We start from the raw sequence: 17,671 nt of genomic DNA, 5'->3' as shown, positions 1-17,671 counted from the left end.
TCCACTGTTCCTCAGACCTTCTTGTCAACTGCTGGAAATAGCCCACCTTGATTATCACTACAAAAGGTCCCCCTCTTCTCCCCCTTCCTCCCGCTCTCCTGCTGGTAATAGCTCACCTTACCTGATCACTCTGGTTACAGTGTGTATGGTAACACCCATTGTTTCATGTTCTCTGTGTATATAAATCTCCCCAATGTATTTTCCACTGAATGCATCCGATGAAGTGAGCTGTAGCTCACGAAAGCTTATGCGCAAATAAATTTGTTAGTCTCGAAGGTGCCACAAGTACTCCTTTTCTTTTTGCGGATACAGACTAACATGGCTGCTACTCTGAAATCTGATTTCTTGGATTGTTGCTCAGCATGCTGAGGCTGTTGATCAGGGGTGGGCAAACTTTTTGGCCTGAGGGCCACATCAGGGTTCCAGAACTGTATGGAGGGCCAGGTAGGGAAGGCTGTGCCTCCTCAAACCCCAAACCTATCCGCCCCCCCCCACTTCCCACCCCGAGTACCCCCTTCAGAATCCCCGACCCATCCAACCCCCCCTCCTCCTTGTTCTCTGACCACCACCCCAGGACCCCACCCCCATCGAACCCCCCTGCTCCTTGACTGCCCCAAACCCTATCCACACCCCTGCCCCCTGACAGGCACCCCGGGACCCCACCCCCTATCCAACCCCCCCTCTAAAGCCCCCTTCAGAATGCGGCCCTGCGAAAATGGGCGGAGGACTTGGGAAGAGCAGGGGCAGCTGTACAGCCGGAGAGAAGCGGCGGTTTCCCCTTCAAAGTTTCGCTTCTCTCCAGCCGGCTGCGCAGCCGCCTGGTGCTCCTCCTGAGTCCTCCACCCATGTTGTCGCATTCCTGCCACCTGCACCACCCGCCTGCTCCCCTGAGGCTGCAGGTGAGCCTCCCTTCCTGCTCTCCCGTGCCCCCGCAGTGCAGCTCCCTCCTGCACTGGTGCCGCACTCAGGCTGCGGGGGAGGGGGGATAGCAGGGGAGGGGCCGGGGACTAGCCTCCCCGAACTCAAGGGCCGGGCAGGACAGTCACGTGGGCTGGATGCGGCCCGTGAGCCATAGTTTGCCCACCTCTGCTGTAGAAGCAAGACCTCATGTAGTTCTGCTAGTGCAAAAATTCCTAATTCAGAACAGGCCCTTAGAATTATTCAGCAGAATCTTGATTTAGTGGAAGGAACTGAGTGGTAGTTGGGGCTCTACTTCCATACGTATTCTTGGCTGGCACATGCGATGCAAGGACAGTAGGAGGCTTATTGCACAGTGCTATTTAGAAGTTCTGAGCTTGCATGTATTTACAGTGTGGAGCCATACAGGCAAAGAACCACAATTGCCATTGTATATTACAGATTCTTTTCATTCTTCCAAGAGGCTGCATTGGCAACAGGATTTAAATAATCATCAGAACTGAAGATTACTTTCCTATTACATAACTTGTCAAGAAGAAACTTTTAGCAAATTTGTGTGACCAAGCTATTACATTTTTTTTTAATGTGGTAACAGATGGTTTAATTTAGATCTTGAAAAAAATCCTAAAGCCTGGAGCAAAAAACACTAATTGGTACTGAGGGGAACTTGCTTTTAATGAGGTGTGTGTCCAATTTAAAAAATCTGGAAATAATTTTAAGGTTTTAGATCTTGGTGGTGGTGTTGTCTTACTAAATTTTGTTTGACAATGAGAGTTGATGGTATTGGGCATCTTGCAGGATCGGGTTCTAAAGCTATTAATCAGTTGATTACTGAATGAATTTGGGGAAAGAAGTATATGCATAGAGACCTTTTCATTCCATACACTAGGGCAAAGATATATATATATGTGTGTGTGTGTGTATATATATATATATATATGATGGCTGTTGATTAATTGCAGTTAACTCACGCAATTAAGTCAAAAAAATTAATCGCGTTAAAAAATTAATCCCAATTAATCATACTGTTAAACAAGGAATACCAATTGAAATTTATTAAATATTTTTGGATGTTTTTCTACATTTTCAAATAAATGGATTTCTGTTACAACACAACATGCATTGTACAGAGCTCACTTTATATTATTTTTGATTACAAATATTTTCACTGTAAAAATACTAAACAAAATAAATAGTGTTTTTCAATTCACCTCATACAAGTTCTGTAGTGCAATCTCTTTATTGTGACGGTGTAACTTACAAATGCAGATTTTTTTTGTTACATAACTGCACTCAAAAACAAAACAATGTAAAACTTTAGAGCCTACAAATCCACTCAGTCCTACTTCTTGTTCAGCCAATAGCTGAGGCAAACAAGTTTGTTTACATTGATGGAAGATACTGCTGCCTGCTTCTTATTTACAGTGTCATCTGAAAGTGAGAACAGACGTTCGCGTGGCACTTTTATAGCTGGCATTGCAAGGGGGAGAGGCATAGCTCAGTGGTTTGAGCATTGGCCTGCTAAACCCAGGGTTGTGAGGTCAATCCTTGAGGGGGCCATTTAGGGAACTGGGGCAAAAATTGGGGATTGGTCCTGCTTTGAGCAGGAGATTGGACTAGATGGCCTCCTGAGGTCCCTTCCAACCCTGTTATTCAATGATTATATGAAGGGACATCTTTAGTGGATCTGGCACCTAAATATCTTGCAACACCAGCTACAGCAGTGCCATGCAAACAACTGTTCTCACTTTTAGGTGACATTGTAAACAAGAAGCGGACAGCATTATGTCCTGCAAATTGTAACCAAACTTGTTTGTCTGAGCGATTGGCTGAAGTAGGACTGAATGGGCTTGTAGGTTTTACATTTTTATTTTTGAATGCAGTTATTTTTTGTACATAATTCTGCATTTGTAAGTTCAACTTTCATTATAAAGAGATTGCGCTACAGTACTTGTATTAGGTGAATTGAAAAATACTATTTTGTTTTTTACAGTGCAAATATTTGTAATCAAAAATAAATATAAAGTGAACACTGTACACTTTGTATTCTGTGTTGTAGTTGAAATCAATACATTTGAAAATGTAGAAAACATCCAAAAATATTTAAATAAATGGTATTCTATTATTGTTGAACAGCGCAATTAATCGCGAATAATTTTTTTAATCACTTGACAGCCCTAATATATAAATATAAAATTTTGTGTAGATGTGGAAAAATGGTTAAATCAGCTGACACGTGATCTAGGCAGAGCTTTTATTATGAAGTCTTTAGATAATTCTGTGTTACCATGTTCTGGTAGTGGCATTAATTTGGACAAGTAACACTGCTTTGTGACTTTTTTCTGACACAGTGGATCCTCTGAACAGAAATCCATAGCCACGTAATCTCATAACTATCACCCAAAGATACAGGAAGAGTGGTAATAGTGAACAGATGCAGAATGATCACTACAATAAAAGAAAAAAGGGACTGGGCAAAACAAAAAAGGCCATTGAGAAACTCTCTCAAACTGGAATTAGCCAGAGATTTATAAGATGCTGTAAAATCTGTTCACTTAGCCTTGTACTAAACAAACAATTACTCCTTTCTAGAAGGAACCTTTCTTTTGTGTTTGCGTGCGCGTGTGTATACACACACACACACACGCTCACACACAACTCGGTTCTGATGCAGTTGTGGTTGCTACACGTGTAAAATACTTGCGCGTATGTCTATGCTAGAAGTGCTACAGTGGCACAGCTGCAGCTATGCTGCTGTAGCACCAGACGCTTATGACAGTGATGGAGTAGGTTCTTCCGTCGCTGTAGTAAACTCACCTCTGAGAAGTGGGTAGCTAGGTCAATAGAAAAATTCTTCCATTAACCCTCGTGGTTTCTACACCGTGGCTTAGGTCAGCTTAATTAAATCGCATAGGACATGACATATTTCAAAGCCCTGAGCAGTGTAGTTAAGCCAGCCTACCTTTGTAGTGTAGACCAGCCCTGATAAACCCAGAAAAGCAAGGAAATGAAAAGGTAAGCCACCTCCACCCACAAGTACATATGTCACCGTGACAACTGTTGTACTTCACAGATCACTCGTATTTAATTTGCTCCCTTTCACTCTTCTGGATGCTATCCTTTACCAGATTAATCCCCACTATCCTATTACTGGATTTTTGATGTCGAGGAGGGAAAGTTAAAGTTGTGTGGCTTGTGATACACAGTAGTTGTTGTAATGGTCAGGTGTGCACTTTTGGTTGGAGGAGTAGAGGGTTTGTACTGTTAGGTACCCTAACTTTTCATTTTCTTTTTTGTGGCTTTGCCTCATATAACGTGTATAGAAACCCCTGACTGCTTCATAAAAAAGTTGGTGGTTGTTTTTTTAAAATATTTGCTAGGGTTTTTTTTCCAATGTTAGGAAATGGTAGAGGCTTAGAAGTAGGAAGACTTGGGGAGGAGGGAGGTAGAAGTATAACTGCTGATGGAGAATATTTTACCCAGCAGCAGCTGTGCATCAGCCCTTTAGAATCTGAGAGAAAAGTGTGACTCCTGACACAAAAGAAGGTATCTTGTTCCTGGCCTCTGCCATCAGGCTTGCATGCGCCTGAACACCTCACCGTCCCTGCCAATCAGGCTTGTGTGTACATCACATAAACTCCCTTATGATCGAATAGGGGCAAAAAAGATCCTAAATCCGGCTTTCTTTGAAAACCAAACAAAACAACCCTACACATTGCACTATTTCTACTCCGGATTCATCTGCTTACCAAGTTTTATATAGATAGGTGATGCTTTTGAAGAGATACCAACAACAGTGAAAAGTGAGACTGTCAAAGAAAATTTTCAGCCAGGGTGCAGATTCAAATACTTCGTAAATTTTAAATAGAACAGAAACTGAACAGTCTGTTAGACATTTCAAAGGGCATAAAAACTGTGAAACTTCACACTGATAGGCCAGCTACTTTTAGTGAAAGCAGGAATTTATATTTTAAGCCTGTTTTAAGCTAATTTTAGAATGAATCATATGGCGTTGCTATTAGGTGCCTCCATTTCGTGTATGTTTGTAGAAATGTGAGTTTTTTCCTGCATACATGCATACCTGTAATTTTGCTTGCACAGAATAAGAGAACTAATTCACCTGTTTTTAATCATAATTATGACCAGACTCTTAAATTGAAAAAATGTTTCAATTGAAAAATTATGTAAATCTGAGTACTTGAAGCCCACTTGAAGTGAGGATAACTTTACAATTGGTCTCTGTGACTTACATCTCTAAACTTGAAGCTCCTTTATCCCAACAATAAAAAAAAAGCATAATAAATTATGCTACAGCTGATTTTGTTATTCCATTAATAGAATTTTAGGAGGTTGTGGACCTGATATTACTACATACTGCTTTTGCAGCATGTGGCAGGGCAGTATTTTCTAGTTTGCACTAATCTGATGCTGAAAGGAAGTGCCCTCATGTTAAGTGGATTTGGGATTCCGTGGCACAAGGTAGAGTGAAACCTGATGCATAGTTAAAATTCTTCAGGATTTGCTGGTGCTGGACTGCAAAGACTCCATATTTGATGGCTAATTTAATATTGTGGTAAGTCCTAAGGAGCAATGAGTTGTGTATTTTTCAGTAGTCGCCATGTTTTCTGCCTAGCAAAAAGAATGAGGAATAATTAATATTGTACTCACTAAAAGGTTACAGTTGTGTTGCAGGTTTGTTGCTTGAGCACCATAGGAGCCCTTGGGTTATACTCATTCTGTTCATCATGATGAGAGATGTGGAACTATGCAGTTCTTTTATTAAGCAAACATAAGACATTTTGAGAACACTTCTCTCCTTCCTGTTTAAATTGTTTTACCAGGACTATTCATCAGTTCCATTCTGGAATATTTGTTTTGACATCAAGTGCTGAGTGAAGAGCAGCCAGACTGTGAAAAGAATAAAGTAGCCGGGTAGAAGTACAGAAGAGTCAGGAACACAAACGCGAAGAGAAGGGATAGCAAAAGAAAACTGACAGGTTTCAAGAGTAACAGCCGTGTTAGTCTGTATCCGCAAAAAGAACAGGAGTGCTCCTGTTCTTTAAAAAAAAAAAAAAAAAAAAAAAGACTGACATTCAGACGTTATTTAGAAGAGGTCAGGACTCAAACTCAGAGAGAGCTTGTTCCCGTTACACAGTATAGTTTGAATATGTCCTAGGATTTATAGCACATGGATTCTTTCAAGTCTAATATCCTCTGATGTATTGGCCACTAACTCATGCATCAGATGACTGTGAAAAAAACCCAACTTTGATCTGTCCAATTGTGAAGAGCTGAAATTCCTTGCTGTCTTCATGCTACATTCTGCTGATACCCTGAAGTATGGGATTTAATTATTTATATCTTGTAGAATCATAGAATCATAGAATATCTGGGTTGGAAGGGACCTCAGGAGGTCATCTAGTCCAACCCCCTGCTCAAAGCAGGACCAATCCCCAATTTTTGCCCCAGATCCCTAAATGGCCCCCTCAAGGATTGAACTCAACAGCTAAGGAGTTAAATTGGTGGACCTTAATGAGTCTCTTCCATCTCTAATTTCTAGAATAGTGACAAGGATACGGAAATTCTGCTATTTTGGTATTATACAGTTCTTTCCTTCAAAATCCTTGTACAAGTAACAGTCTAGTTTTGGTGACTTACTGCACACAAGTTTTTAAAGTTGTTCCTTGGAGGCGTCTGTCTCAAGGCCACATTTTATTTTACCATTAAAAAGTGGTTCTGAACAGGAATTTCCTCTTTTGTCTAGTGCAGGAAAGACTAGTGCAGATATTAATGTTGTTCCTGCTATTTCACCACTGTTTGCCCCCTTGTCTATCTGTGGTAATCTGAATGCCTACAGTCAGTAGGTGTTAAACTCTGACTAGGATTTCTGAGGAAGAAAGCTTTCCATGAAATGTTTTGTTTTATTAACTATGTCCTGCATTGCTCCCAGAAGGAAACTTCTGTCTAGTTCAACTAGGAAAAAAGGTCTGGGTGCAATTAGGGGAAACAGGCTTAATTCTCTAGTTTGAGCTTGTGTTGCTGCTAATAAATCTCTTAATGTTGTTGCTCACCAAAACAGAATGGATATTTCACACTTGGCTAATTTTGTATGATAGGTCCTGTCACATGGGAAAACTCAATGGAAAAATAAATATTTTGTAGCTTCTTTACCCCCTCGTTGCTGAAACATTCAGCACAAAGTTCTTGAAGTTTATATTAAGGACATATTTATTAATTGTGTATTTCAGCAACTGCTTTTTTGCTATTAGCATTTCTTTCTCCTGCATCTTTCTCTTCTCTGGACTTACTTAGCAGAAGAAATAGACATTTCAGATGTAATAGAATCCTGCCTTTATTCTGTCACAGCAGAGCTTCCCTTGCCCACAGTGAGCAAGAGTCTTGAAACTAGCCAGGGTTTTGCATGGATGCTTCAAAATTGGCTGGTGTTCTGAAGCAGGGGTTCTCAACATTTTTCTTTCTGAGGCTCCCCCAACATGCTATCAAAATTCCATGCCACCGCTACTGTTTTTCAGTAGATTAAAAGCCAGAGCCAGCGTTAGGGAATAGCAAGCAGAGAATTGGCTGGGGCCCCATGCCACAGGGAACCCCACGTCACTAAGTTGCTCAGGGTCCATCTTCTGCCCCAGGCAGTGGGGCTCAGGATTCAGCTTTCTGCCGTGGGCCCCAGTGAGTCTAATGCTGGCCCTGCTCTCTGGTTTATTTTGGCGGACCCTCTGAAACCTGCTCGCGGCCCCCCCATGGGGCCCTGAACTTCTGGTTGAGAACTCCTGTTGTGAAGGACTGTTCATACAAAGGTTTGATCCTGAAATATTGAAGTCAGTAGGAGTATTGCCATTGATTTGAATGGCTGTAGGATGATTCTCTAAATGCATCCGATGAAGTGAGCTGTAGCTCACGAAAGCTTATGCTCAAATAAATTTGTTAGTCTCTAAGGTGCCACAAGTACTCCTTTTCTTTACTCTGATTTGTGTATGAGAAATGTAGTATTCCCATGATTTAAAACTCTGACATATTTCCATTTGTATTATTAATATCCAGATAGAAACATTAAGATGGAATTAAGCTTGTAAATACCTCACAAATGTGTGAAAGCCAAGAAACCTCAAAGTTAAAATGTGTGTCTAATGACATGACAAATTGTGAAGATTGCAAATATAGAGTGGAAGTACTTTAACTGTGTCATACTCTGTTATTCTGTGAACCCTCCTGGTAACGTAGATATCTGTCTAGAAGCATTGTCGCAATTTGTCCAATGTTTTAAATTACTAGCAGGGCAATGTAAAACATTTCAATTGGTCTCTATGTAGAATGGATAAAACTGTTTAATATCTGAGTTAGACACTCTGGGTCCAGTTTAAATATAGTCTTTATAGAGAAGGTAGAGGTCAAGGCAAATACATTGGTGTATATAGGTGAAGGAGTGTAGGACCTACACAGGAAGGTAAATAAGAATACTGGTCTTACAATACAAAGTGCAGGAGGGGTTGATTTGTGCCTTGAGACTTCCAGTGGAATGATAGGTGTAGAGGGTGGTTGTGAACTGCTTGTAGATAATAAAGTGTGTGTGTGTGTGTATAATATGTGGCATGTTGACTTAAATAGAAATAAATAAGCTTTTGCAGGGAAGGTCTTTGAGTCAGTATGGAGGGTACAAAGTGATGCGTCTAGCTTATCAATGGAGAGTGAGTTGGAGAACAAGTTGTTTGTATGTAATAGGTAGGGCCCTACCAAATTCACGCCATTTTGGTCAATTTCAATCAGGATTTTAAAAATTGTAAATTTCATGATTTCAGCTATTTCAATCTGAAATTTCCAGTGTTGTAATTGTAGGGGTTCTGACCCAAAAAGGAGTTGGGGGAGGGGGTTTGCATTGTTGCTACCCTTACTTCAGCACTGCTGCCTTCAGAGCTGGGCAGCTAGCCAGCAGCAGCGCAGAAGTAATGATGGCATGGTATGGTATTGTCACCCTTACTTCTATGCTGCTGCCTTTAGAGCTGGGCCCAGTCAGCAGCCGCCACTCTCCAGCCACCCAGCTCTGAAGGCAGTTGTGCAGAAGTAAGAGTGGTAATACTGCTACTCCCCCCTCCTCCCTAAAATAACCTTGTGACCCCCCTGCAACTCCCTTTTGGGCAGGACCCCCAATTTGAGAAATGCTGGTCTCCCCTGTGAAATCTCTATAGTAGAGGGTAAAAGCACACAAAAGATTGATTTCATGGGGAGATGAGATTTCATGGTCCGTGAAGCGTTTTTCATGGCTGTGAATTTGGTAGGGCCCTAGTAAGAGGTGGCTGGGTATGCATATGTTAGTGCAGGGATTGGCAATGTTTGGCCCGCGGCCCGCCAAGGTAAGCCCCCTGCCGGGCCAGGCCAGGCCAGTTTGTTTACCTGCCACATTCGCAGGTTTGGCCGATCGCAGCTCCCACAGGCCGCAGTTCACTGCTCCAGGCCAATGAGGGCTGCGGGAAGTAGCGGCCAGCACATCCCTTGGCCCGCGCCACTTCCCACAGTCCCCATTGGCCTGGAGCGGCAAACTGCGTCCAGTGGGAGGTGCAATTGGCCGAACCTGCGGACGTGGCAGGTAAACAAACTGGCCTGGCCCGCCAGGGGGCCAGACTTTGCTGATCCCTGTGTTAGTGCGTAGATAGTCAACAAAGATGTGCATGTTGCTATTAAGGGGTCTGGTTATGTGTCCATATATTACAGTGATAAGTACATTGGGGAAGCACAGATTAACTATAATGGACAAGAATAAAAAGTTGGCGGAGCTAAGTTTAGGTTAACTTCCATACATTTTTGATTATTTCATTGATTTCACGTTAACTTGGAATTTTCTGGCTTGCAAACTTGCTTTTCAAAAAACATACTGCCTCTGAGCATGACTAGTACCAAATGTTTCAGGGAAAGGTGCAAGAAACCCTACAGACCTTGTCTCAATTTGAGGGGGAACGGACGTTCTTTAAAAAATGTTGGTTATAGTATTAATTGTTGTTTAAAAGCCTGAAGGTACCTGCTGTAAATGGTGAGTAACAAGGGGGCAGCCCCTAGGTATGACTAGGACCAGCTAGCAACACTTGAAGGTGCTAACGTGTTTTGAAGAAACACCTGTTTTCCTGCTCTAGACAAGAGGAAGGCTGGGGAATAGCAGGGGACTGCTGTTCCTGTCCTGTCCCGTGCCTTGAGGGTGTATCTTCTTTTTGTTGCAGAGCAGCCGCCGTGTTAGTCTGAATCCGCAAAAAGAAAAGGAGGACTTGTGGCACCTTAGAGGCTAACCAATTTATTTGAGCATAAGCTTTTGTGAGCTACAGCTCACTTCAGTGGATGCATTTGATGAAGTGAGCTGTAGCTCACGAAAGCTTATGCTCAAATAAATTGGTTAGTCTCTAAGGTGCCACAAGTCCTCCTTTTCTTTTTGCGGATTCAGACTAACGCGGCTGCTGCTCTGAAACCTGGTTTTTTTAAGTCACTTTCAGTATTAAATTTGCTGCTTTTCAGCGTTTTTTTTACCAACCCCTTGATCTTGTGTTATGAGTAGGGGGTCTACTTAAATCACAAAGAAATCACACATTTTGTGTTACACATCTGCAAAATTTGCTATTTATGTTGTGACCAATCCATGAAAAATGTGTGATTTCTCCGCTGCATTTCTCAGATGGGGAGCCCTGACCCAAAAATCGGATGCAAGCCTTTTAGGGGGCTGTGGTATTGCCACTCTTACTTCTGTACCTCTGCTGGCAGTGGTGCTGCCTGAAGCTGGGCAGCAGGAGAGTAGTGCCTGGTTCTGAAAGCAGTGCCATTGCCAGCAGCTGCACAGGAGTAAGGGTGGCAAAACCTCCTCACAGTACCGTGCCACTCTTACTTCTGCGCTGCGGCTGACAATGGTGCTGGCTTCAGAGCTGGATGCCTGGCTCGCAGCCGCCACTCTCCGCTCTGCAGCCGGAGAGCAGATTTCACAGGGAGACTAAATTTCATGGCCGTGAATTTTTAGACCCCTAGTTATGAGACCCCGTCTTGGTGGGCAAAAAGGGGGTGTGTTTCAGTCATGATTGCTCAACTGTGTTAGCTTAACACTGTTGAAAAGCCTTCTTAACATTAGCTGAAGTGCAAGCTACCTCCCGTATTAGGTTGCCATGTTGTAGCCTGAGGGTATGTCTACATTGCAATTAGACATCCACGGCTGGCCCTCAGGCTAAGGGTCTGTTTAATAGTGGCTGTAGCCCGAGCTCTGGGACCGTTGCACTTCGCAGGATCCTAGAGCCCAAGCTCCAGCACAAGCCCGAACATCTACCCCACAATTAAACAGCCTCATAGCCTAAGCTGCACAAGCCTGAGTCAGCTGGCATGGGCCAGCCACGGGTTTTTAATTGCAGTGTCGACATACCTTAAGATTTTCGATGTGCTACAACGTGACCAACACCACCTGATTTACCTTCTCTGTGAACCACTCACTCTGACTGTACCTCTCATCTTTTATCTGAATTAAGCAGTCTCAATCTGTGAAATCTCTCTTCACATGAAGTCTTTTCCTGTCTAATAATTTTTATCACCCGTCTATGAATCCCCCTCTGTCTGCATCATGGGTACGGGTTCAGTGTCCCATGATGTAGTTCTTCCCATCTCAGCATTCCATGGGCTTCCAGCTGCATTTCGCTGCATTTTTCAATGGCCCGCAATTACTGTGCGCCCACCATCTTTGTCTGAAAGGATGGATCTCACGCTGCTTTCTACTGTTGTGGTCACTGTTACGAACACATCACGGATAGTCATGCAGTATATCTAGAACACCCAGTCTCAACAGGAATCAGGGTTGCCTGACCTGCAATGTGCCATGGAAAGAAACACCGCCAGATTACTTTTGGTATTCCCGGAGCAACTGTACACAGTGGACTGTCACTTTTGGGCTCTGTAAACAAGCACTGAGAGGTGGGATTGCATCATTATGCAAGTCTGGGATGACGAGCAGTGGCTGCAGAACTTTCAGATGCAGAAGGCCACCTTCCAGGAACTGGGTGTGGAATTTGCCCCAGCACTGCGACCCAAGGATACCAAAATGAGAGCTGCCCTCTCTTTGGAGAAGCACATGGTGATCGCTGTGGAAGCTGGCAACTCCAGACTGCTACTGGTCAGTCACATATCAGTTTGGAGTTGGGAAGTTTACCCTTGGGCTGTGGTAACATAAATGTGCAGGACCATTAATCGCATCCTGCTACAAAGGACTGTGACTCTTGGCAGTGTATGTGAAATGTTGGATGGCTTTGTGGCAATGGGATTCCCTAACTGCAGTGGAGCAATAGATGGCACGCATATTCCAGTTTTGGCCCCAGACCATCTTGAGACCAAGCACATCAATAGAAAGGGGCACTTTTCTGTGGTATTGCAGGCGCTTGTGGATCACCGTGGGCGTTTCAGTGACATCAATGCGGGATAGTCCAGAAAGGTGCATGAGGCACACATCTTCAGGAATGCTGTCCTGTACAGAAAGCTCCAAGCAGGGACTTCTTTTTTCCAAACCAGAGGATTCCAGTGGAAGATGTTGAAATGCCCATAGTGATTCTGGGAGACCTTGGGTACCCCTTACTCCCATGGCTCATGAAGCCTTACACAGGAAACCTGGACAGCAGGAAGGGGTGCTTCAACAGTAGGCTGAGCAGGTGCAGAATGACCATGAAATGTCTTTGGCAGATTAAAAGCATGCTGACGCTGCCTTTATGACCGATTCGAATTAAATGAGGAAAATATTACCATGGTCATAGCAGCCTGCTATGCACACTAATATTTGTGAGGCTAAGGGTGAAAAGTTTCCTCCAGGTTGTAGCATGGAGGTGGATTGTCTGGCTGCTGAATTTGAGCAGCTAGCTACCAGGGCTGTTAGGGGCATTATGGGGGAATTCAAATCAGGATGTCTTGAGGCAACATTTTGACAATGAGCACTAGTAGTGTTTTTTTTCCCATACAACACTCTGCTATGCTTTAAGTTGCCACCTTGCGTGAAAATTATAATGATTCCTGAATGGGATTTGTAGGCAGCAAATGATCAAACTGGTGCTATTATTACTATCAGCAGCAACCATCACATGTAGGAGATAAATAAAGATTGCTTATGTTTCAGAGAGTTTGTTTTTATTAAATACCTGTTAACAACACACACAAAATGCTTGGTGGAAAGGGAGATAAGAGTGCAGGGCAGTGTGGGCTCTCATAGTTATGTGTAAGTCCAGCTGTCATTTTAGGAAACTGTCCTGGGGTGGAGTGAATGGGGTACCAAGATATTCCAGGAAGTTACAAGGAATGTATCGGAGGAGTTTAGGGAGGGGCATGGACAGCAGTTCTATATTAACTGTAGGGGAGGGGCAAGCACACTTGTTCTGCCTGGAGTGTGATTAGTGACTTCAACATCTCTGTTTGCTCCTCCGTCACTTTTATCATCTGCTCCTAGCACTTTACAATGCACTCCTCTCTCTCTTTTCTGTCCTGCCTTTCTATTTTAAATTTTTCCTTCAGGGTCTCTCTCCACTCCCTGTATTCTCTTTTTTTGGCCTCTGAGAATTGGAGCACCTCTCAGAACTCCCTCCTTGCTCCGCCTTGGTCGCAACCTTATCTGGTAGAGGCTCTCTGCAGGTGTGTAGGGGGTTCCCCTGAAGGCTACATCTAGAGAAGCACAACAAACAATACACAGAAGCATGATTGTTAGTTCAAACACATCATTGAATCATTATAGTAAAATACACCTATTTTAATATAGAGATCACTTTCTCTCTCTCTTGGCAAGCACGCATGTTGGCGAATACACTAAACACGGTGAGTTTGGCCCCAGGGAGGAGTAGGTTGGGCGTTCAAGATGGGGCAAAGGGTCTAGGTGGTTTTTTTAAGGGGATCACTGCAGGTGACTAGGGATAATTCTGTTGCCATTTTCCACAGGCGGGGGTCATTGAAGCTGATATCTCACTTCTAAGAGGTAGCAAGAGTGCATCTCTTGCACGCATGTGGCTGCAAACCCGGTCCCTATGCTGGTCGCCCATTTTGGTTCCTGCACAAGTACATTAACATACAGTTCCGCCACACTGCTTAGCTGCACAGGAAATGTGGAGCACACTCAAACACTGCTAGTCTTGTACATTTCTATCCCTTCACCCACTTCTAGAATATAGTGAGCAAATGACAGTTCTACCTCATATAACTGAGCAGCATCAACTCGAAAATATCACTTACCAGGACTCTCCTCTCCTGCACTGGTGAGACCTCACCTGGAATACTGTGTGCAGTTCTGGTCTCCCATGTTTAAGAAGGATGAATTCAAACTGGAACAGGTACAGAGAAGGGCTACTAGGATGATCCAAGGAATGGAAAACGTGTCTTATGAAAGGAGACTCAAAGAGCTTGGCTTGTTTAGCCTAACCAAAAGAAGGCTGAGGGGAGATACGATTGCTATCTATAAATATATCAGAGGGATAAATACTGGAGAGGGAGAGGAATTATTTAAGCTCAGTACCAATGTGGACACAAGAACAAATGGATATAAACTGGCCATCAGGAAGTTTAGACTCGAAATTAAACAAAGGTTTCTAACCATCAGAGGAGTGAAGTTCTGGAACAGCCTTCCACAGGAAGCAGTGGGAGCAAAAGACCTATCTGGCTTTAAGATTAGACTCGATAAGTTTATGGAGGAGATGGTATGATGGGATAACGTGATTTTGGCAATTAATTGATCTTTAACTATTCATGGTAAATAGGCCCAATGGCCTGTGATGGGATGCTAGATGGGTGGGACCTGAGTTACTACAGAGAATTGTTTCCTGGGTATCTGGCTGGTGAATCTTGCCCATATGCTCATGGTTCAGCTGATCGCCATATTTGGGGTCAGGAAGGAATTTTCCTCCAGGGCAGATTGGAAGAGGCCCTGGAGGTTTTTCGCCTTCCTCTGTAGCATGGGGCATGGGTCACTTGCTGGAGGATTCTCTGCTCCTTAAAGTCTTTAAACCACGATTTGAGGACTTCAGTAGCTCAGACATAGGTGAGAGGTTTTTCTTGGGAGTGGGTGAGATTCTGTGGCCTGCCTTGTGCAGGAGGTCAGACTAGGTGATCATAATGGTCCCTTCTGACCTTAATATCTATGAATCTGTGTGTGCGAGAGACGGACTGCTGGGACTAGCTAGACTCCTCCAGAGTGGAAAAGAGGTCCTGACACGCCACACCACCAGACAACCCGGCCTTGTGCTCCACATGATCCTCCAGCTCAACCTCCTGTACACTGTCTGCCACCTCTAGCCACACCGAAGTATCCACAGAGCTGATGGAGGTGGGGTCACTGCAAAGGATGGAGCCCAGCTCCTTATAGAAGCAGCAGGTCTTCAGTGCAGCACGAGAGTCACAGTTTATCTCCCTTGCCTTCTGGTATACTTGCCTCAGCTCCTTCATCTTTGCACAGCACTGACATGTGTCTTGTTTGTAGCCCTTATCCAGCAAGACATGAGAAATCTGCCCATATAGGTATCAAAGGTCCTACGGTGGAACTGGGACTGCACAGCTGCCTCCCCCCACAGTGCAAGCAGATCCTTCAACTCAGGTGCGCTCCAAATGGGAGAGCATTTGCTGCGTGGAGCCATCATGGGCAGCTGGGAATATGCGATATGAGTCCTCCATGCCGAGCAAACAGGAAGTGGAATCTCAAAAATTCCCGAGCTTTTAAAGGGGAAGGGGCGGATGCCTGTGTACCTGGGTGCAGAGCAGTGGAGTTCAAACTGCTTAGCAGAGCTGTCAGAACAGGCATTACCAAGCACAGTGTCTACAGTGACACTTCGTCCATATAACTTTGCTGTAAAAAGCTCTACGCCTCTCTTGAGGTGGTTCTATTTTGTCAGCAAAGCAGGAGAGTTTTCTCAGCATTAGTGTTTACACCTCCACTGTTTTGTTGATGAAAGCTGATTTGTCAACAAAACTGTCCTGTAGACAAGGCCTTAGTCACTCTTGGCAACTTGCCAAGAATTTTGAAGCAGCAAAGGTACCAATCAAATAGTTCTATGTACATGTAAGATTTCCCATTACAGTGGTCATTGAACTGGATTAGTTCATGGGGTTTTCTACATAATCTTGTATCATGCTGTAAGAAGCTTTGTGATAGGTAGAGCATAGTTTAAAAACAAACTAAACTTCCACCCTAAAATGCTTAAGTACAAATTAAAGGTACAGATGGAACAGATTGATTTGTGCTCATTTTACCCTAAGTCTAAGTATTTACAGGAACACAAACTAGTAAAAACAAGGAAACTCTTAAGTTAAATGTCGGGGTAGAAGGGAAAGTACCATGTGGCCTAGACATAATGGGTATTCCTCTAAACAGTTATGTAATTTATTATGTTTCTTGGTACTGGAAGACATGGCACTTTTCTCCCACACAAACATGGATTGGACACATTCTTCTTTTACGCCTGGTCTGCGCTACAGAGTTAGGTCAACGCAAGGCAGCTTATGTTGACCTAACTCTATAAGCATCTACACTAAAATGTCACTCCCACCAATGTAACTCGCCCTTTACGCCGACTTAGTAAGTCCACCTATGTTTAGACACTTGTTACTTACATTGACTTTAGTGGCCTCCAGGAGGTTGTCCCACAATGCCCCATCGTGACCGCTCTGGTCACCATTTTGAACTCTGCTACCCAACGACCAGGTACACAGATACATGCCCCTACCCTGTTAAAGCCCTGTGAATTTTTGAAATTCCATTTCCTGTTTGCTCGGCATGGAGAGCTCACCTAGTGCCTGCCCAGCTGACCATTCAGGCTACACACTGCAGACACGCTCCTGCCTGGAGTACACGGGAGGTGGTGGATCTCCTGGGTCTGTGAGGAGAAGAGGCTGTGCAGGCACAGCTCCGATCCAGACGTAGAAACATTGATATTCATCTTTATCAGTTCACAGCATAGGCTGGCTGGGTCTGACGTCGTCATTCAGAGCAAAATAGCAATAGGTGCTTTTCCAGTGTTGTATCAGAACACACACACAGCACTCGTTGTCAGGGTCATACTGGGGTGCAAAAAAGGGGGGGGGGCAGGCAGGCAGAGCACACTACAACACCACACACTAGAGCAACACACACTACTGCAGCTCACTATTAAATCAGTCTTTCAAAACCCCCCTGAGCCGTACAGCTCCCTGTTGAGCTTTTCTTATAGCCCTGGTAACTGGCTGCTCACTTCCACCCTGCACCCCAGCGGATGCTTTTCCCTCTTTGTTTCACAAATACTATGACACACAGAGCAGGCATCTATAGCCATTGGGATTTTTTTTCCCCCACTGAGTTCTAATCTCTAGGCAGCACCAGCAGCCTTTCAAATGGCCATAGGCACATGCAAGTGTCCTTCTGAACCACCGCAGCCTGTAGATGAAGCGCTCCTTGCTGCTGTCAAGGTGGCCATGAGCCTTGGGAGTAAAGGATAGGCTGGGTCTCCCAGGATCACTACTAGCATTTCAACATCCACAATGGTGATCCTCTGGTCTGGAAAGAAAGTCCTGCTTGCAGCTTTCTGAACAGGTCTGTGTTCTTAAAGATGCGTGCATCATGCACCTTTCCCTGACCATCCCACATGGATGATGGTAAAACATCCCCAGTGATCCACCAGTGCTTGCAGTAACATAGAAAAGTATCCCTTTCTGTTGATGTACTCTGTGGCAAGGTTGTTTGGTGCCAAAATAGGGATATGTATGCCAGCTATTACCCCACTGCAGTTCAGGAACT

The 17,671-nt window shown here is 44.0% G+C and overlaps 1 protein-coding gene across 4 annotated transcripts in view; it reads left to right on the top strand.

Moving 5' to 3' along the window:
- CTCF (CCCTC-binding factor) overlaps positions 1-17,671 on the top strand; it is a 58,930-nt gene that overhangs the window by 17,360 nt on the left and 23,899 nt on the right. The gene's annotated exons all lie outside the window — the stretch shown is intronic.

The sequence above is a fragment of the Lepidochelys kempii genome, chromosome 12 (assembly GCF_965140285.1).
Source record: "Lepidochelys kempii isolate rLepKem1 chromosome 12, rLepKem1.hap1, whole genome shotgun sequence".
NCBI classification, from domain to species: Eukaryota; Metazoa; Chordata; order Testudines; family Cheloniidae; genus Lepidochelys; species Lepidochelys kempii.
Note: the sequence above shows the minus strand (reverse complement) of the source record. Positions and strands in the feature narration are given on the sequence as shown.